A 21,755-nucleotide genomic window follows, 5' to 3' on the forward strand; every position below is an offset into this window, starting at 1 on the left:
TTGTTCTACACTCTGATTCAAGATTACAATTTAGAGGTAGATATCCCTTTCTAGGAAATGTTCTTTTTCTTCATCATAAAGGCTTGATGATGCCTTTATGTGCTCATAATTATAAGCCGCTTGAACAGCACTGACTTGAACAAGCCCATATTTATGGTATTTTTAATTAATTTTAATTATGTTTCCCAGTGATTTAAGCTTTTCAATACAACCTTGCAGGGGTTAATAATGCAGTGGTTTTTACATTGTCTATTCTGAAGGAAGGAACTGAAAAAAAAATATTTTCTGTAGGCTCGCTTTCCAGTCGAGTATACAGTGGAATGGGCTGTATGTTATGAATAAGGCCTGACTGAATGTGTTTTTGTTCAGTTTTCCATTTTTCTTATCTTCTCTGTTATTGAAGAAGTACACAGAATTTGCAATAATGCAGTGTTTTTTTTCTGCTTTGCACACATTGCAGCAACATGAAGCTGTTGCGAACATTTTTAACTCCCTTATACAAACACATACGGTTGGGTAGTGAGCTGTGAGCTCTGTCAAGCAGCCACGAGTGCACAGCACTGAGCTGTGGTTAAACAGATCCAGTATAGACACTGACAGAGGACAGTAGCTGCTGCTATTGTACTGCTGACATGCAACTTCAGCAGTGTGTCCACTTTTAGAACAAATACAAATTAGCTCAGACAGCATGCTGCATTTCTGCTCCACTCAAATGCAAAGCAAACCATTACCAAACCATGCCTGCACAAAATGTCTTTATGTGGCTGTGTCACCTTGTCAAAGCATTCTGAGAAGAAGGAGCAAAGTAAAGTGCTCTATTTTTAATCAGTGTCATTATCCTGCACTCAATGTTGTTTGTTTGTGTAATTATATTCATTCATGGCCACAAAATTTCCATAACCTGGATGTTTTTTTAAAAGCATATTTAAAATAAGTGCTACCCCTTTCAACAATGTAAATATGAAGTGGAGTTATTTCCTATACCTCTTGTATTTTGCAGAACTCTGCAGGTTTTTTGTACAGTTTTCACATAATCAGTTTTGCCACTTGTCAAGTTCCAAGCTGTTTGGTCAAAGCCTTTTCAACTTTGGTACTATCATCTCATATGTATCTCATATGTGAGAGGGATGATTTTTATCATAAAATCCCGTATGATGTTTTATTTCTTTTTCTTTCTGACAGTCAATTCTAAATAGCATAGCAGACAGACTGCAATAGTGTTCTTTTAGCTTTGTCTTTAGTAATCTGAAAAAATAACTTTATTTCCAGGTTTCACAAAGTAATCCCTTACTCACATAGAGGGTAAACACTGTTTGACATTTTGCTGCAGCAAGACTTTATTAATTTTGAATGCCGAAAAGTCACAGGTTTAAAATGAAATTTTACAGCCCCATGTTTATTTATGTAAGTTTGCTTTTGAATGCTCAGTTTTCTCTTTGCATTCAATCTTATCGCCACTGTTTCCAGTTTAAAAGTAATTTAATAAAGCTAAAGAGATAAAAACAACCTGGAGGGCTTTTCAGTCCCTGATCAAATGCTTTGCTTCTGCACTGTAGGTGAAAGATTCTATCAGCTTTATTAATGTCAGGTGCAACATGCCATCTCTAATCAGGGAGCCTGTATGAGCTTCGGTGACACTATGGACCAAAGGGAAGTCAAGCGCCTGTGAAGGTTAACAGTCGTCACCTCAATTTGTCTACTCCTCCCATCAACTCCAACTCATGTCAAAAGCTACATTGGACGGGGGCTGTTTATGGATGAGTAGTGTTTGATGAAATGTAAGTGGTGGAATGCATTACAAAATGTCAGCATGTCTATTCCCTGAAAGAAGTAGTGTCAATTACACAGAGGAAATGAGTCCTGCACCGTAGCATAGGAAGAGCAGGCATGGAATATTTAGGGACACATGCTCTGGTTGCGTTTGTGGGTCCTTTGTGATTTTGTGTCAACCTGGGGGCTATTAAGTGTCCAAAAGTGTTTTTGGTTGGTTTGAAAAGAACTGCGGAGGAAAGATTATTTGAGACAAAAAATCTGTTTGAATATTCCCCCACATCTTTATGAAAAATACTTTAAAAACTCCACAGTCTGAGCAATTAGGGAGTTGAATGGTCTTTTTTTTTTTTCTTTTAAGAAAAAAAGATGTTCGGGACTTAAACATATCTATGTATTTATTCACGCCTCTAAAGAGTGTGTGTGCCTCCTCCAGCAAAGTAAAAAATCCCTAGGTAGTTTGCCCATAATTACAATGTTTAACAGCACTCTGCTCATAGCGCAATTACCAGACTGGTCCCTAAAAACCCTTCCTGTCGAGGCAGCTCACTATAATTTATTGCTGCTTGTAAGCTGCTTTTTCCCAGCAGTTCCCCTAGTCTTTCTTGTGACAGTATGATTCCAGAGGAAAATATTGATTAGAAAATCTCTGACTTTTTGTTGTTTGTCAGTTTACGATAGCCTAGAACTACAAATCCAGCTAACAGTATTCTCCTCAATCTGCATTATGAACAAGACCTTTCCTTCTCTATACTTTCTGTTTGACTGAACCTGGAAGAAACGTTTACCTAAAATCTAAAACTTTTATACACAAGTGTTGATCTTGGACAGGTAAATGCCTAACTTTAATCTGAAAAGCAGGCAGGCAAAGAGAATAGATTTAATACAGCGGAAAAAATGCATTTTCAAAATGACTTCGAGCACCGATACAAGTTTTCAGTATGCTATATCTAAATTTGTAAATATTAACAATAACCCGTTTAATTTGAACTAATATCCCAAACACAATATCTTACTATATTTGATAATACAGGACATATAGTTTTTGCTACCAGTCTTCCTCATTACTCTTTGCCCTATTTCCTGTCAATGTACTTTTCAATAAAGGCCACTAGAGCTTGAAAGATTAAATACAAAACTATTTTTCTTCCATGTTTTTCTTTGAAGGTAAATGTGAAGTATCATTAATTATTTCTCACTTAAATAATAAAAGTGGTAATAGTCTTTCAGAAGTACAATACCAAGTGTTTTATCACAATTAATTTGATGTATAAATGTGTCTAATATATATATTTTTAAATTTGTGCATTTAATATAACAAATCCCCAGAGATCAAGATGCCTTACAAGAGTTTTCATATTTTAACATTCACTTTGAAATAAAACTGAAACAGAATATGTCTTATTTATAACTGTAACTTATCTGGTCTGTTTTGTAAGGCACTCAGATGGATCTCAGCTCTTCCTCCGAGCGACAACCGTATAACAGAGACCTAAAACACCATTGCACTGTTCATTAATAACAATTATTTGCAAAGCGAAGTACTTCATTTATGAAGCAAGAAAACAGCTCTGTTAGTAAGTTTTAGCTGCTGTGTTGGAGCAAAGCAAACTCTCCAGAAACAATAGAAATGTAAAGCTCAAGTTGGAACACAAAACTATTGTGAATCATTTTATACCAGAAGTGTGGAATTTAAAATCTGAATAATTGTCATTTCAGAAAAAATGACATGTTTACTGCCATTTAATAATAAAATTACCCAAGAGACAGCTTAGCTTTAGCTTTAAAACAATATTAAGATCCTTCTCCAAAACAGGGAAATTTCTCATTGTTGAAATGTATGAATTATTTTTAAAGGTCAAAGAATGTGTTTTCTTTGTAAAGCATGGAATCATGAAAAATAAAAATGTCACTTGGGAAATAAAAATTAATATGGAAAAAAAACAACATATGAACTAACTTCATAGGTTCCAGGTTTAAGTATATCATTGAAAGGAGAAACATTTTCCACATGAATTTATTTTCTATCTTTAAGATTAAACTCAATGTTTTGCAGAACTTTAAGTTCAGTTTACTTATTTATGTGTGTAAAGTAACAAGATATGAAATGTGATTAAATTGGCAGAATAAAAGTACAAAATTCCCATAAGTTTAATGAATTTTACTGTCAGAAATGACAGGAGATTAGTCACAAATAAACAGTTGTACACATAAAGTGAACTTTTGCTAATTTCTGGACCTTCTCCCAAAATTACATTCAGACTTCTCAGCACATAGTTTGGGAACCTCTTGGCATTCACCATAATCTCATACAAGCTCACTTAGTAAGAGTAAAGTATAGGAAAATGTTACAACTTAGCACGTAAATGAAGGCTCCCACAGACTCGGGCATACTGTCCGTGGACGGTTGAAACTTCACACTCGAGCTTACTGGGAAAAGAATACAGCAGCTGTGTGTAATCATCAGCTTTAATTCCTAAAATATGACACCCTGATGGAAATACAGTTTTACTCCAAGGCAGCAAGAGTGAGAAAGCTCCAAAATAACTTTTAAAGCCACATTTTTATCAAACTCTGTGACTCACATGGTAGATGAAAGTGTTTTATCATATTCAAAATTAGGCACATCTGAACATTTTAGTTACTCTGCATTGTAATGCATAGATAGGGCCAAGGTTGAAATTTTCAGTAACAAATGCTGCAAGGGGAGATTTTTTGTAAAAGATTTAGACATAGAAAATCACCTCATGTCCACTGCAAAGTATAAACAGAGAATCTGTGACACTGTAGGCCAGTTTCTCTTCCAAACACCCAGTGGATCTTGTTAAGAGTGCAGGGCATCATGGACTCTCTGAAAATCCAGTCTTTGTAAATGACTGGTGGCGCCTATCACTGGGCCGTTTAACAGGACAATGATCTGAAACATTTGGGTAAGTCAACGCAGAAATGGTTCATTGAACACAAAATCAAACTTCCACCAACTGTGTCAGGAGACCTAAATCCTTAAGAGAACTTGTGTGGACAGCAGATAGGAAAAGTTCATAAGAGAAGACCAGGGATGCTGCAGGATCAAAAGAGATTGTGCAAAGAAAATTGTTCAAATTTCTCTCTGTATGTTCTATAAGTTGCCAGTTTTACCATTTGTGATACTGAAAAAATAAATCGGCACATTTGTGAATAATGACAAAGTCCCCTCCTCTGAGAAACATCCATTTCACAGATATGTGCTTGTCCTGATCAATACCTCCTGCAGTAGTTTTGCAGAGAGTCTAAATCTCAATGTCAGAATGGATGTGCTTTTACTTAAAGTGTAGTGCTTCGGCTTTTGTACAGACCAAACTTTTCCTCTCTGGAGACCCGACAAGGGAATGAAACACAGAACAGGAGGAGAAGGCAAAAGGTAACTGTCGCCCGCCAATAAATCAATACGCTGCTTTATTACTTCAGAGAACAAAAGGCTCTGCACCAAGATCGATTACTGAGCTGAGGAGCCTCCAATATGAAAAAAAATATAAATAAATAAAACTCTGCTGGCATTTGGCTGCTCCATCCCCACGACCAGATCAGCATCAATTTATTACTGATGTGATGGTTTCCGCCTGATGTGTTTTTGTATAAGCACAAATCAATCCTGAGTTTATTAGCTGCTATGATGCATTGTAAAATGACATTACTTGTGGTGCTAGATGAATGCCATTCATTAGAAGGGCAGACTGGATCGACTGATGTGCTGAGAATAACAGACAGAGAGTAAAAGAGGTAATAAAAGCGGCACATTCGGGTGTTTTGGATGAACATAGCGATGACTGGATATTATAATCTTCTCTGTGAACTTTAAGATTTAATAGTACGTGTAATACAATCAATAGTATACTTTCCACATGCAAGAAAAACAACTACCCGCTAAAGTAAATGAAGCAAAATCTGCTAAATAGAATAACATTTAACTCTATATTTATGGATATAACTTTTAAAAAAATAAGTCAAGTTAAATGTCTGCATTTAATCAATTACCCAGTTTTAAAAAGTTGGACAATTCCATTTAGTAAGTACCATAATTCAAAAGAAAATCAGCTTAAAGTGTAAAAATGCAGTTTTACTGTTTACCATTAGTTTTCTTTTAATTTATTTGACAACTTGTTTTTTTGAACTGGGATTCTAAAAAGCTGGTTGAGTGCAACAACCACTAGATTCAGAGATATGTGAAAGAGAAGCTACTTTAAATCATAAAAAAGTAGCCCTCCAGGATTTGTTTTGCTTTCATGGATGTCTGTAATGTATGAGTCAGTTTTCAATTTGGGAAAAAAATCAAGTACTTAAGGCTCCTTTTAGTGCCTGAGTGAAGACAATCAGCCAGGAACAGGAGGAACCTCCAGTGCCAATCACTGCCCCTTGAGCTGTTGCTGTGGTTACCTCTCAGTGCACAGATGACAGCCATCCTCTGCAAGGAGAACCTTTGGAAGCTGACGACAAGCAATGTTTCTTGATGTTTTATTGTTAATTATCTGGCATAAACAACGTATTGCAGACCTATGCCATCTATGATAGAATTATGTATTTCACAACCAGTTTGCAGGTAAAGCTGAACTGACTTGCAAATATTTTTTATTGATTAAACAATCAAACATTCCTTTCAAAAGTTAAAATCTCACCATCTTCAGCCAGTTTAGTTTTTCATGTTCCATTATATTGCATCTTAAAAAAAAAACAACAAAAAGAAATTCCTTTGGAAAATGTAAGAATATGGTGTCCTTGTAAATTATCTCACACAGAGAAGAGAAAACAGCATGAAACAATCAGCAGAGAGAATGGCAGAATGAGTCGGACACTGGCTCTACTTTCATTATGGAAATATTCTTTCAAAAGTCCTCACACAACATGGTGGTAATAAGACTGCTCAGACGTCCCTGCAGAACACAAATGTTCCACGCTTCAATGAAAGTGCAGCTCATAAACCACCAAAAGCACACTGTGAGCTCACTTTAGAGTGATACTCCACTCACATTCAAGGACCACTGATTTATGTGGGGTAACAGTTGCTGGATATATACTGTATTACTTCAGCTATGCCACCGCCTTAAACACGTAGTGCAGAAAAGAAAATAAGTGACATGTAAAAATGGTTTCACTAAACTAGTGTTGGTGCTTGTTTCAGCTCCAGTTTTTTGTGTTTCCACCATAACATGTATGTGATACAGGTTCTGTGTTAGTGCCAACTAGGAGCTTCACCAGGGCAAATTCTTGCTTTAACAAGGACCAAGAGACTGGCCCATGGAAATCAAAAATTGAGCTAATGTTTTAAGCACCATATTTAACACTCAGGAGTTGCTTTGTGCTTTGCCAAACACCAAACAGAAAATATAAAAGAAACACAAAACTTTAAGTAAATTGATGTCTTAGCAGAGGAATAACAAAACAATCATTATGTCTTCTGTTTACTGTTTACCTTTATTAATGATGGTCAATTCTTGGTCTTCAAAATACCCTTCAGGTTGGCAGCCACACATTTACAGATTAGTTGAAAGACAAATGACAGTACATGCAGGAATCTTATCAGCCATAATGGGATAATTGGATGTGAAACTGTCATTTTACCTGGTGAGTGACTGGAAGGCAAAGGAGTGTGGGTGTGGGGAGTAATAGTGAAAAGAAAACAACCAGCAAAAAAAAAAAAGCAACCTAATCAGCTGTCCCCATCGAGAGCCATTTTATGCTGCAACATCAATTACTAAAGAATTGCTTTAGGGAGACTGTGGCCAGGCTTTCCATTGCTTCCCTTATTAGTCTCTCCTTTGCTGTGACATGTACTCATCAGAGGATTCTGGCACAGCCATGAGACAAGGTCAGTTATGAATTATTGGGATTGTGTCAGATTTTAGCAAATATACAGCTTCACAGTCAATGTCTGGGTCTGTGTATGTTGACAATAGAGTGGATTGTAAAATCAGCATTATTAGTTCTCTGGACAAAAGAGGCCTAAGGCATATCAAAGTAGTAACTCCAAAAGGATTTTTCTAAAATATTTTCACCTTGAGGGTTTTTTAAGTGGCTGATCGGAAAGATTGCCTCTATTTCTAATGAAATATCTCTTCAAAAGAACAAGTTTTGTCAGGGTTTAGATCTCTATTTTATCCTTTTGGATTATATTATATGTATATACAGTACAGACCAAAAGTTTGGACACACCTTCTAATTCAATGGGTTTTCTTTATTTTATTTTCATGACTATTTATAAGGCAAGAAATCCCACTTTTTAACCTGACAGGGCACACCTATGAAGTGAAAACCATTTCAGGTGACGACCTCTTGAAGCTCATCAAGAAAATGCAGAGTGTGCAAAGCAGTAATCACAGCAAAAGGTTGCTACTTTGAAGAAACTAATATAAGGGGTATTTTCAGTAGTTTTACACTTTTTTGTTTAGTGCATATTTCCACATGTGTTATTCATAGTTTTGATGCCTTCAGTGTGAATCTACAATGTCAATAGTCATGAAAATAAAGGAAACTCATTGAATTAAAACGTGTGTCCAAACTTTTGGTCTGTACTGTATATATGTATATATAAAATAATTCTTATGATTAGTTTGCCACATGGCATATGTTTTTTTTTCATTGTATATAACTCATATAGTCTTCACTCACTGGTCAAGACAAATGCATAAAGACAAGGATCAATGCATATCTGCATGCTGGGGTGTGTTTGTGTGCAGCCTATAGGGAGCAAAGGCTTCACACAGTCCAACTTTAACTCAATAGCTCAACAAAAGGTTCATCCAAATCTGTTTTGTGGAAATCTACAGTACAGACCAAAGGTTTGGACACACTTTCTCATTTAATGAGACAAACTTTTGGTCTGTACTGTATTTTAGCCTAAAGTTAATAACAGCACATATAAAATCATCTGTGGAGTGTGTGAATACTCCACAGATGGGCGTGAACACCCCTTCACACACTATGCTTAGCAGAAATTATAATTCCTTTAAAACTGCTACCCACCTCATTTATCAAACATACATTTTCATGCTCATTTGAGGATTTAGCAATTTGGACATGAACGCAGAGCACACTTAAATTCTACATCGGGTTTCACATTGTGCTTGTTAGACTGTCAGTATGGTCTTATAGCGTAGCAGAGAAAATTAAGCTGTGTCAGAGATATATACTTGCCCAAAATAAGGTTCAAGATTTAATAACATGCCAAAGGCTTCATCAAGTTATGTTGTTTCAGTAGCCTAAATATTACAGGAGATGTAAGAAAAAATAAAATTGTACACTTGCCTATTCAATTGACAAGATGGACACTAATGGGTAAAAAGGGAAAACTAATTTTTAGCCACTGGAATAGAACATGTTTTCAATTAGCAGTGATTCCTAAAGAAGATTATTATTTTTCTTAAAACAATGTTACTGAATGAATCTGAACTATGAGTGAAAATTATTGCTCAATGCGTAACACTGAAAAGTCTTTCAAGAGATCATATCTAACCACCATGAAAGGTGATTTAAACGGTCTGTTGCTGTTGATCTCTCTTGCGTAACTGCATACAGGAGTGAGGGTTCTGTGGATGAAAAATATTTCTTATCTACAATGACAGGAGTCTATCACCAGCATGGCATTATGAAATTCTTTTAAAATATAGAGGCACAATATATGAAACCCAATACTTCAAAGCCATATCAGTGCTATTGGTCTCCAAAGTCAGGTTTTGGGACTTTGGACATTTTAGCAGAAAATTGGGAAAGTGTGTCTTCATACACTTACCACAGTACTGAAGGCATATGTGGAAGGAGAGATGTACTGATCAGGTCTGGATTAACTGGAAGAACTTTGCTGTACATGGCCAATAAAATTTTTAACATCCTTCTTTGCTTGTGTAGTTCTGTGCAAAAATTGGTTTAATTTGGTTCTTCATAACATAATAAACTAATGTGTGTCAGACAGCATCTCTGTCATCACTAATATGAAATAGTTTTGAGTAGTCACATCCAGCTTTTTCATCACCAGATTTTTCTCGGACACCAAACAGATATATTCCAAATCTTTGCTGGGCAGGTAAATATCCTGATATTCTACGGGTGCAATCAGATTTTTACATACACTGTAAAAAAAGACACTGTGACATCGTGGTAAAATTAAGGGGAAAAAACAGCCAATATGTCAGGAAGGAAACCTCTTCCACAACCTCCTAGAGACCTCCACAGATCTACAAATGTTTTGACATGTTATCATCACAATGGTTTGACAGGACATTTTTATTTCTCTAACAGTTTCAAGTTTGTTTGAATGAATGATACATTTTCGTCACACTCCAAGATTACTTGGGTAGTACCACAGGATTCTGTTCTTGAACCTCTTCTGTTTGGATATGAAAAATATAAATATTTTCTTAAGGCAATTATTAATAAAACTAATGAATTAGATCAAAATTACCAAGTCAGTGAACCACCTAAATTTCATAAAATTAAATAGAAACGTTATTGAAGTAATTTGAATAATGAAAGTGTGCTGTTTGATGAGCAGAATCAATTGTAATGCATGTGTGACTGAATTAAAATGTTTTTTGAAATGTTGTGAATTGATGCTAGAAAGGTAAACTGAATTGAATTAAACTGATTTCTGAAGGGGCCTCTTTCAGTTGTAAACTGCCTGCAATGCTGGTGGGAATGTACTGCCGAAGGAGGAGGCAGGATCTGAGCAGTTTTTTTTGTGTCTAAGATTTGTATGTTCCAGAAAAGACATTTTATTTCTATAAGGAATCAAGGTTGAACACCGCATAACTGTTAAAATCAAAATTAACTAAGTATTCCTGTGACAGCGAGAATCAAAGACAGTACTTATGTAAATAAATGATGGAAAATGGCTAGTTCAATCACTTCAAAACACAAAAAGCCTTCTTAAAAAGGAATGATTGAAGATTTGGAAAGTTCATCCGAAGAAACTACTTGTAAGCTTTTATCAATAAAGCTTCCATTACAGACACACACAACATATCAAACCCTGACCAGCCCTAAGTGTTAAGAAATGATCATTAAGAGCCTCAATGCTACTCCAAATGTTGCAGAGGATGCTTGTACTTACAACCTTACGGTGATGTATGTCGGTAATCAGCAGAAGATGTTGACTGAACGACTGGGATAATTAAGGTTGAACCAGCAAACATAATCAAAGTCCAATCAGGCTGCATTGTGGCAAACCACTTTGCCTGAAGAAGCCCATGTTAATTTATGTCCCAATAAAGTGTTTGGCGAGGGGAGAAGAAGTTGTTTGTGTTTAAGTAAGCATTTAATCTGAACAAAATAAATGTTTGTAGATTATGATAGAAACCTAGTCACAAGTGGCAGCATAGATTTACACAGCACTTATGTAAAGGTTTTGGATTGTTATAAATTCCATAAAAAAAGAAGATTGTCATGAAGTGGTGCGGTGAAGGGTGGTGAGGCAGACGCAGCGGACCCAGGTAAGATGAATAATGAAATTTAATGAAGAAAAGCACAGTCCAAACAACTGGCAGCGCGCACATGGACACATTGACAACGAATTGACACTGAACTGACAAGACATTGACAAGGACCCAATGAGGAACACAGGTGGAGTTAAATACACAGTGGGTAATCACAGAACGAGACACACCTGGGAACAATCAAGGGGAGGACAGGACAACGAAGAGACTCAAGGACACAGAAAACTCGAAATTAACACACAGAAAACACAGAACACGACAAAGATATTAAAAATTAGGTTTTATATTCCACCTTGATGACTTTTGCTTCTCCAAACATCATTTAGCATCCTGCCTCAGACTGAGGAGAAAATGCAGTATAATAGCTGGGATTTTGTCAAACAATTTGACCTCTAACTTTCATATATCTTCTCTTTTACATTCAACAAATCACAGCTGTTTTTATTTGGTTTGGCAAGCATTTTTACAAATGATCATAGTCTTTGCAAACTAAATTGAATATAACATTTGTCAACAAACATATTTAATTCAGGTTCAGTTACTGTTGGTATAACCCTCCCACGGTCTTAGCGCAACACTCAGGAAGAGGGTAGCAGATGTCACAATAGGACAAAGGTGAGTGTGGAGGGTGTCTCATCAGACTGTCAGTTGCAGAAACCACACACACACACACACACCCACACCCACACAAAAAACTTGGAAAAGCCCTCCCAGGGTCAGTGAGGTCCCAGTGGACAGCACAAGGGGTGAAAAACTTGTGGCGTCCCAATGATCCTGTTTCTTAAAACTCCAAGAGGGTTAATGGAAAATAAAATGTTCAGCTATATAAACTTTTGCCAAATTGAAAAACCCTTTAAGTGACTGCTGCAACCTGGGTGTCACAGACCCTTCCTCCTAGAAAGTGAAAGGCGTTTTAACCACGTCTACGTCGTCTACAAAGTAAGGTAAGCTACAAATTAAACCCCACAGGAGGATGATCATTCCATTTTTAGAACAGAAAACATTCAATGTCAGACTCCCACTGTGATTGACATTGCCAGTCAAATAGGATAGCCTGATACATCTTCTATTGTGTTTTGCTAGGTTTGAACTGTCACTGAATCAAGCAAATAAAAGCAGTTTGATCCAGCAGTACATAAATGGCACCATGGCAACTTAATTTTCTTGTTTTGTTTTTCATATATATTTCTACATATGTTTACAAGTAAATACAATCTAATCAAATATGGGAAGAAATCAATTATTATACTTACGACAACTTGTTTCTACTCATATAGGAAGGAATTGAATAATTGAGGATTGAAGGCATTATGTTTTTTGTGCCTTGCTTTTTTTAATGAAATAAAATCACTTCAGTCTTTCTGTATGAACCTCCTTAAAAATGATCAGTTGAAGTGGAAGAAAAATCCAATCATTAATGTTTGCATTTAAAGAAGAAACAAAGGTCTATTGGATAGCATCACTATACCTGCACACTCACAACTTCAATGTGAATGTTTGCATTAACATTTTCATTTTAAAATCCTAACTATAGGATTTTAAAATGAAAATGTTAATGCAAACATATAAATCTGTGGATTTCTCCAAATATTTCTTTTCATTTAGCAGATGTGTTGTGTAATAGATGTGGGCAATGCACTAAAATAATGATGAGGCAGAGAAGCCTAGTTTTTAATAAAGGAATTTTATCATTGTCATCATTGTATTCATAAACAAGGGTTAAAAGCTGTAAAACTGCTTTAGCAGGAGAGATATATTATTGATTGAAAGGGTAGATTAGAAATTAATGACTCATGTGGTCCACATTGAATAATCAATTTCAATTAATATCAATTTCACAGTGCAGCTGCTCTGTAACAGATACCCAATATCAGTGTTGGTGGCATTAATTTTTCAACTTTTTGGAGAGAATATGCATATACATTGAAGGGGTGCAAGCAAAGTGTAGTCCAGGGTACAAAAAAACATGATCTCTGTTGCTCTTCTACAACAGGTGGTCAATCTCAGTGTAACTTTAGTACCTTTTTGTCATCAACACAAGCAGATCCTCAATTTCTCCCCTTCAGGGCAAAGCAAAGTGCAAGAATTTGGAGAGAGGAAGTGAGATCATATCTCTGTTTTCCCACTTGGCCCTGAAAAGCATCCATCACGCAAGTCTGATTTAAAATGACATTGATGAGGTGCTTTAATGTGTGTGTCTGTGTGCATCTGTGCATGTAACTACATGTGGTTGAGAGGGAAGCATCTCCCCTGAGGGGTGCAAGTAATATTTTAAATCCAAATTGCTTGGATCGGGTGATTGCTCCACGCAAACAGAATAGTGACATCTCAATAGGCATGCCCTTATCAGAAAAATAATAAGGCTAGTTTCATGACCAAAACTAGATATGCAGACTGTCAAATGAGAGGAAAAAAGGTCCAAAACAATTGAACCAAAGATGATGCTTATTAGAGAAGTTCAATTTGCATAAATTGTGTGTCAGACATATTGGCTAAAATGTCAAAAACTAAATGAAAAAAAAAAGCTTTTCTAATGTCACTGCTAAAATTGCTTCTTGATCAGTGTGAATGAATTTGACAAAGCAGTGACATTATGGCTGTCTGGTGGAAATAAATTGTTGCTGAGACATATATCAAACATAGCAGCAATCTGCCTACCAAACCAAACAAAAACTTGGCTACAGACATTCAAAATTCTTTCTCAGATTATGGTTACATCTTTAAATGGAATTTCTGATAAAAGTCATATTTAATTATTTTTATGACTTTTCTTATTCACTTCTGTTCAGGCGTGCAGCTCATGAATGGTAATCATTGCCACATCTGAAGTTGAGAAATATGTAAAACAATATAAAAGGAAAAAAAAAAACACAGCCAATCTATGTTAAGGATGACAATTATGGAACATCAAATCATCAATACAATGTAAAAAAAATAACAAGCCTCCTCATAGGGCAAAACATTAGAGGTTGGTTTGTCTAGTCAGATGGATAAAGCCAGTAGATGTGGTGTCTGAAAGCAGTAGCTTAGAAACCAAACAAGGTTTAAAAGCACTCTGTGCTTAGCCCAATATACCTACAGTGATGAATGACAACTTATGGCAAGGATATAAAAATCTGAAAGGTCTAATAAAATTTAGGTTGACAACATTTCTGGTTCTGATAGAATTTTAACACAAATAATAGTTTTTTTTTTACATACAAAAGTTCTGAGCCTGAACATTTGTATTATGTTTCTGGTTCTTACAACAATATCTACATACAACAGCAATGGATGTCAAAGCTGCTTTTTTTTTTCTTTTGGCCTACTGAGGGTTAACTTTTACTTTAAAAAATTATCCTTTCTAATGTGATGCAGTTGAAAGACTTTCCTATTTGCAACACCTGAATATCATTTCAGTAAGTCCCATTTAAAAGCACACAAGAAGAAGACTTCTAATGGATCAGCTCCATCTCAGACACGTTCAAATCATCCTGCAGATCGCTGGTAGAATTTTTCTGAGAATCAAGCCAGAGGGCCTGTAGTGTCACGCACTTCTATGACAAATGAAGTTTTCAGCCTATGCTTGAGAATATAAGTACTCTGCATGTGTATGGCAGAGTGGTTCCAACTAAATAGAGCTGTTATGATTGTCATAATCATCATTAAGTTTGCATGTGTTGTTTTCAAAAAGCAAGTGTGGTAGTTAGTGAAGCTGATCATTTATGCAGGAACTGCCACCTTTTAGAACTTACAAGCAGTAATTAGACATCCATTATGAACCCAAATCCATCAGAAATGTGGACATTATGCCGAGTGGCACCTCATTATTTGGGGCCTACGTTGTATTTTATATGCAAGGGTTGTTACAATTTCTTAAGCTTTGTGTAAAAAATGAGTAGCAAAGCCATCTGTTTCCAGTGGTTCAAGATGCAGTCGGAATATTGATAAGGACTCTGGTGTTTCTTGTTACATGTGCCAGTTTGGCTATCTATCAGATAAGTCTGGGCAGCAGGTTATCAAGCAACTTACATCAATCCTATCAATCAGTTCCACGTGCAAAAGTAACATTTCCACTTGACTTACTTGACACACTAAAAGGATCAAATTAAAAATCATAGAATCATTATTTTTATAACAGTTAAGCGCAAGACTATTTCTGCTCTTACAAGCTAAATCTTTCTTCACATTTGGTTGGAATATTGTTGATAATCAAGTATCAGTGATTAAAATATTGAAGTCAAGATATGTACTGTGACATTAACATCTGTGGAGAGACTAGCTCTTTTTATTCCTCTTCTCATTTCGAGATTATCATGTGCTCTTCCCCTCACTCATGAGATCTACACTTTAACCAGAAGAAGAGTATTTACACATGTGAAAATAGAAAACATTTATAGGAAGACTTGAAATTTGTCCAGATTGTCTTATTTTAACCATCAATTTTATAGGTGTTGATCTATATTAAACCTTTTCTTTAGCCTCTCCTTTAAGAAATTTGGTTCAGTTTTTCACTCAGCCAGCAAGTTAAATAACTTCCAAGAGGGGATGCGTGTTCCCTACAAGCTAAACACTGGGTAGAAGATGTGAGGTAATTTCTCTACCATTGACTTTTATAAACATCAGTGGAATCCCTTGTGCTACAACAAATGCTGGAAAATACAGTTTGGTCAGTCTTCCTTTTCAGGGAGTTGGAGCGTACCTGCTACACACCACATCAGCACAATTAAATGTGAAACATGGTCTAGTTTATTCAGCATGGCTGTATCGTATGGTGGAAGGGGGGTAACATGGATATGTCTCCCAAACGTCCTGTATCTGTGCACTGTGTTGTTGCTGGTGCAACTGCTTTATTTGTTGTTTTTCTGAACTGGTTTTAAATGTACCATGACTGTATACATGCCGGTTTTACATGGCAGTGTTTGTTAAAATCATGGCAGTGTCTGAGAAAGATGGTTTTATAATGTGGGGGTGTAACGTAGACATCAACCAAACTATAACCTGGTAACCAATGGGAAAATCTGACAAAAGTAGCCACAGTTCAACCCAACAATGGCAGCACTATGACAGGTTTAGGCAAATTATTGTAGAATTAAACAAATTTGCACAAAATTGTCATGTTTTGCACAGACACATACAGATAGCACTTTAAAAAAATTTAAACAGTTTATCTGCAAAAAAGTTGATTTGGGATTAAATGATCTTTAAAAGGTTGCTTATTTTTGTTTGGGATAAATTTGTGCTTATGATTTTCACTTTTCTATTGACTTTAGTGGTTACTTCATCACAGTAAATGTGTTCATTAGAAATTGATAATAAACAAACTCAACTGTTAATTTTACAATGTAAATTAAATCTGTTGATGTCTATCATAAAAAATGTTTTTAACCTAGCTCAGTTTCAACGTGCTAGGTGTCAACACATCTAAGGAGTATTGATTGCTTTTGAAATTACTAACCCAGTGTAAGCCTGTTTAAACTTAATTGCTCCCCAGTGTGTTGTGAGAAACCATGACAGTTTGCATGATTATGTACTCTACATTCACATTTCCACCCACACAGCCAAGTGTAAACGAATGTTTCTGTGGGTGCTGCCAGGAAGAATTGTGGAGGTTGAGTAATGTGAAAGCTATCCATCATGTTTTGATCACTATGTTTTTGAGCTCAGTGTAATTTGATGATAAACTGCCACATAAGTGGTTGTTAAGTGAACGAGCATTACATTGTTTCCTTTTTTTTTCCTTATATGAGCAATATAATTTAATGTTTACAGTAATCACCTGACAACAAGGTGAATGTTGAGTCAGCTACCCTGTTATTTATGTGCATCTCACACGGTTGGAGCCAGTTCCTTCTTTGATGGGCAGAAACATTTGCAGCTTGTTTCTGACGAATGGTGCAGATACTGAATATGAGTTCCCTTGACTGGTGTAACAGAACCAAATTATGCATAAACTGTGTGAGAGAGTGTGAAATGTGAAGCCGATCCTATGATTACACTTGGGTAATGTGACAATTATCAAATATTTAAAAAACAGTCTCATATCTATGAATAACTAAACTCATGTGAACATTCTCAGCTTAGAATTATGAAAACATTCAATTTAAATCTTGATACTTGGATCATAGTTGCATTGAACATTCACTCACTTAAAATGAAAAAAAATTCCATCTATTATCTGTCTGTCTGTCTGTCTGCCTATTTATTTATTTTTCAAACTTAAATAATAAAATTTTTTAGTGTAAAAACTGAGTTAATAACTAAAAGAATGATAGGCCTGCATTATTCATCATTTTTATTTTTTTGCTAAATATGATATAACCATTGTTACAAATGTTTTAGCCAACAAAGCGAAAGTGGAAAATGATTACACTTACACTGAATGGAAGATGTCCGTTACGCTGGGCTGTTTACTACATCCAACACTGCAAACAGTACAAACTTTACATAATCCCATTTAGTGTTAGAGTAATGACACTTGCAGGGTTAAAAAACATTTTCTTTTCATTGTTGTTATATCACTTATTGTGCTACAATTATATTTGAAATGTTTGGATCGTTATAGGGTTTAATATGTAGGAGTGGAACAACTAAAAGCTTTAGAAACTTCTTTTATACCAATCCCAGTATTAAAGAAATGTATGTACCCTTTAGCAGATTTTTCATGATATTAAGTACGAATCATAAACCAGAGAATCAATAGGAAAAGAAAAAGATGGAAGTGATATAATGAGAACTGTATAAGCACCACGTTGAACTCTGTGCTCTTTAGTTGGCTATTAGAGGGCGAAATGCTCAGCCATCAAAGTTATTCTAAACTTGTTAATTGCAGAATTTGATGAAACCTGCATTTAAGCGTTGCACCTGCTCATGCACACATCCATGTAATATAGAGGTTGAGCTGATGTTCCCATGGAAGCATCCAGTCTGGCTGAATTTTCTGAGTCATTAACGTTGCGCTTCTTCAGAGTGGGTCACTGGTTTCTGACAGTGGGAGCAACCAGAAACACAGTGAAATGAGGTATTCTCAGTCACAAATAACGACATAATGAAGGATATTACTTTTTTTTTCAATTTCTGTCATTTTTTCCCCAAAAAGTTATAGATTTTCTTCCCTTTCCAATTTAACCGAGGTGCAAAAATCTGAAACAAGGAATTTGAAGTAATTATTTTAATTTTAATTAGACTAACAATAAAATGTGTAATATAAACTGACTTATTTTTGAGAGTACCTTTGACATATGGATAAAAAATGTTTTTAATGAAAATTAAATGTTACATTCATCATTGCTCAATTATGACAAGTGTGCAATTATGCACGGAGTCTGTTGAACAGTAACATTTGCTTGGTGTTATTAATGATAGCCTGCCAACATTGCTTGTTTTTTTTTCCATTTACACCAAGTCTGTTTTGTCAGACTGTTCCTATCCTTAGCAACCCAACAAAAATCTGCAATCATGGCAGAGACAGGAGATATTTTTTTCTCCCTAACACCAGAGAAAAAATAATTTAAGTTCAAAGACAAGTATTAGCAGATGCATCAAATTTATGTAAAAGAAATAGTAATTTTAGAGTGGGTTTTAATTTTTCAGCACTTACAGTGGCACCCTTTAATTTAGCATCTGGTTAAAATTCTAGCTTACTGTGATCCATACTTATCTTGTTAGAGCTTAGAGTTGTTAACACTTTGTTTGAAGTTGTCCCACAACCAAAGCCTCTTAGTGACTCTTGGCTATGTGTTCTAATTTTAGGATCAATAAGATGGTTTATTAGCACTTTTTCTTCATGATAGCACTCCAGCATGCTGAAATGTCTGCAGATATTCACCTGAACTGTGTGTGAATGTTTGAAGAAGTTACCCAATGTTCTTTGGCAGAATTGTGAGTAAGTCTGCTCTCAAGGATAATAAGCAGCCCCTCATGTAGCTCAGAATGCCTCTTAGCTGGTTTGATACAGGACTTATGTTGTGTCTCACCTTCGAGACATGATTTACTAGAAGTTTCAAACAGTAGGAGGGATAGTCCTTGAAAAAAATAAACAAAAAAACAACTTTGTAGCCATTTTTCATAGTTCAGTAATCGTTTTTTAGACAAATCTGGTTTACTTGCTGACCTTTTTGTTACAAGTCTGATTTCTAAAGATTTTTTTTGACCCTACTGTGTAAATATACCCACAGCCATCTGCTGCTCACGTTGAGCAAGCTGGTGGCTGTACAATTTTACAGAACACTCTTCTATATGAAGCTCTCCTGTCACTTGCTGGATAATCTTGGACATCTTAAATATGTGAACACTGTCAAAACCTTTGACTATGTCGGTATGTCGTACAAATAGATTAATGAGATGGGTTCTCCTGAGATTATAGATACTGTACACTTAATAAGCATGTGATCACTTGGTCTGTTTTATTTTATGCTATCAAGAAAACATTTCTGGGGGCGAACATGATGCTGGAGTGCCCTATATATTGGAGGCCATTAGTCCTGGACACAGTTTCAGCACTTGAGACCATTGCTGTCTGATGGTCCCATCTGATCCCATCTCATCCCCCTCTGATAATATTAATGATTACAATTCTAACATTTCTGGGTAGGAATATTATCATGTCCTGACCTCTATGGAGTGATTTACACTGACATCTGAAATGTGAGACAAATAATCAAGTTTCAGTTCATCAGCTCTGCTTTGCATCTCATAAAACAATTGTAAAGGGCTTGTATACAGATTGCAAAAAAACAATTCAGAGGGATTTTAAAATACGGGGCTTTTCTTTTGAAAAATAGATAATCATATGTTTTAGAGTGAATTTGGATTGCCTCATTTAAAGAGCAAAATAGTTACACTTAAACATAACTTTATTTCCCTTTTGAAATTGCCCAGAGAGACACTGCTGTATTCATCAACTTGAAAAAAACGTGCATGACAATAATTCCTTTATTAACACAAAACTGCATTATAAGATGTAAGATAGCAGTGTTTGCATAGAAAATGTATAAAGACTTATGATTTTATGGAAGTGTATGTGAGGAAATATTGCAAAATACCAATTTCTTAAATAGTGTTTTTGGATGTTGCTAGGGAACATTCTTCCCTTAGCAACTACTGTGGCATTTAGTAACTGTTAGATGCCAAATGCTTTGAACACAAATCAGATCATTTGTTTAATAAACTATTGTTCATTTCTTTAGATTATTGCAGATAAAGATCGATTAAACACTTTTGAAGTGATTTGTGATCTGCAGATTTTTTTAAAAGAAATAAACAGTGTTGGTAACACCATCAAAATGTTTTACAGTGTTTGCTCCTGGACTGTTTGCCAGATCACCAGAAGTTTAACATGGCTGTGACCAGTCTTCATCAACTCCCATTCCAACACCTCTCAGCTGTGAGTGTTTTCTCACCTTTCACAAAATAATAATTAGTTTGGCTGGGAGCTTCCTCTTGTGCTGGCACAGCATCCCAGTGTAGCAGAGATTGGAGAGGGAGAAGCAAGACTGTTCATCTAGATAAAACAGGTTTATATTTTCTCCCTGGTGCATGTTTAAAAAGCAAGAAAAATATGCATAATAAAAAAGATAATCACTAAACATTCAAAACATTGACTTTATTCCACTGAATTACTGAACACCCTAATGAATACTGTTACCCAACATTTATCCTCTTGTTCATTTGGAGAATTGAAAGTTTTCATGAATCTCACCAGCTTCCAAAATGTGACCTACTTATTCACTGTGTCTTTAATAAGGACTGACTGAGGGCTGAAGCGGCCTTAGCGTATTTGTGCCTAATGCCGGGTATGGCAGAGAACTGGACACTGGTGGGATCAGCTCTGGTTCCCTCTGCCTTGAAATATTGCTCTGACCTCTGCAGTCGGCATCCCAAGATTACCTTGACATCTGCTGGGTGGGTTTCTAAAAGCTAATTAATCCCTCCTGACCTTAGGTTTGGCTGTCTGTTCTAAAATCAAGTCTAGTCTTGGGGTAAAGATGCACTGAAGGTCAACTCACATCTGTCCTATGACATATTCAGGGAAAATGATGTGAGGCTTTTCTTGGACAGCTCTTTAGGAAGCCAAGGATTAAATTTGAAAGTTTAATGGCTGTCAAAAACGTCAAGATTTCATTTTAAATATGCATTTACATACATAAAGAAATTGAATAACATTTTTTCAGTAAATAATCTAGTCTGTAAATCTCACAACCCACACTTCATATTTTTAATGACTGCATTGTTTTTTGGCCTCCTTCGGCATACTGAATATTGCATACAGTTTCTACTATGAGGCAACATTATTATTCATGAATAATATTATGCAAAAAATATGAATTAGTAAAGATGATGCCAATATATTTGGCAGTGTGCTACAGGACTGTTGATAGTGCTTGCTATTTTTCTTCTATTTCTATCATCCTTAAGTCGGGAAAAAAAATAATAAATAAATCAATGATTATTACTAAAACCCCAAGGAAAAGTTAAACTCTGCTCTGCACAGAGGTAAGATTACTTTATTTTCAGAAAACAGGGACTGCTTACAGATACTTGCTA

The sequence above is a fragment of the Xiphophorus maculatus genome, chromosome 9 (genome assembly GCF_002775205.1).
Source record: "Xiphophorus maculatus strain JP 163 A chromosome 9, X_maculatus-5.0-male, whole genome shotgun sequence".
NCBI classification, from domain to species: domain Eukaryota; kingdom Metazoa; phylum Chordata; class Actinopteri; order Cyprinodontiformes; family Poeciliidae; genus Xiphophorus; species Xiphophorus maculatus.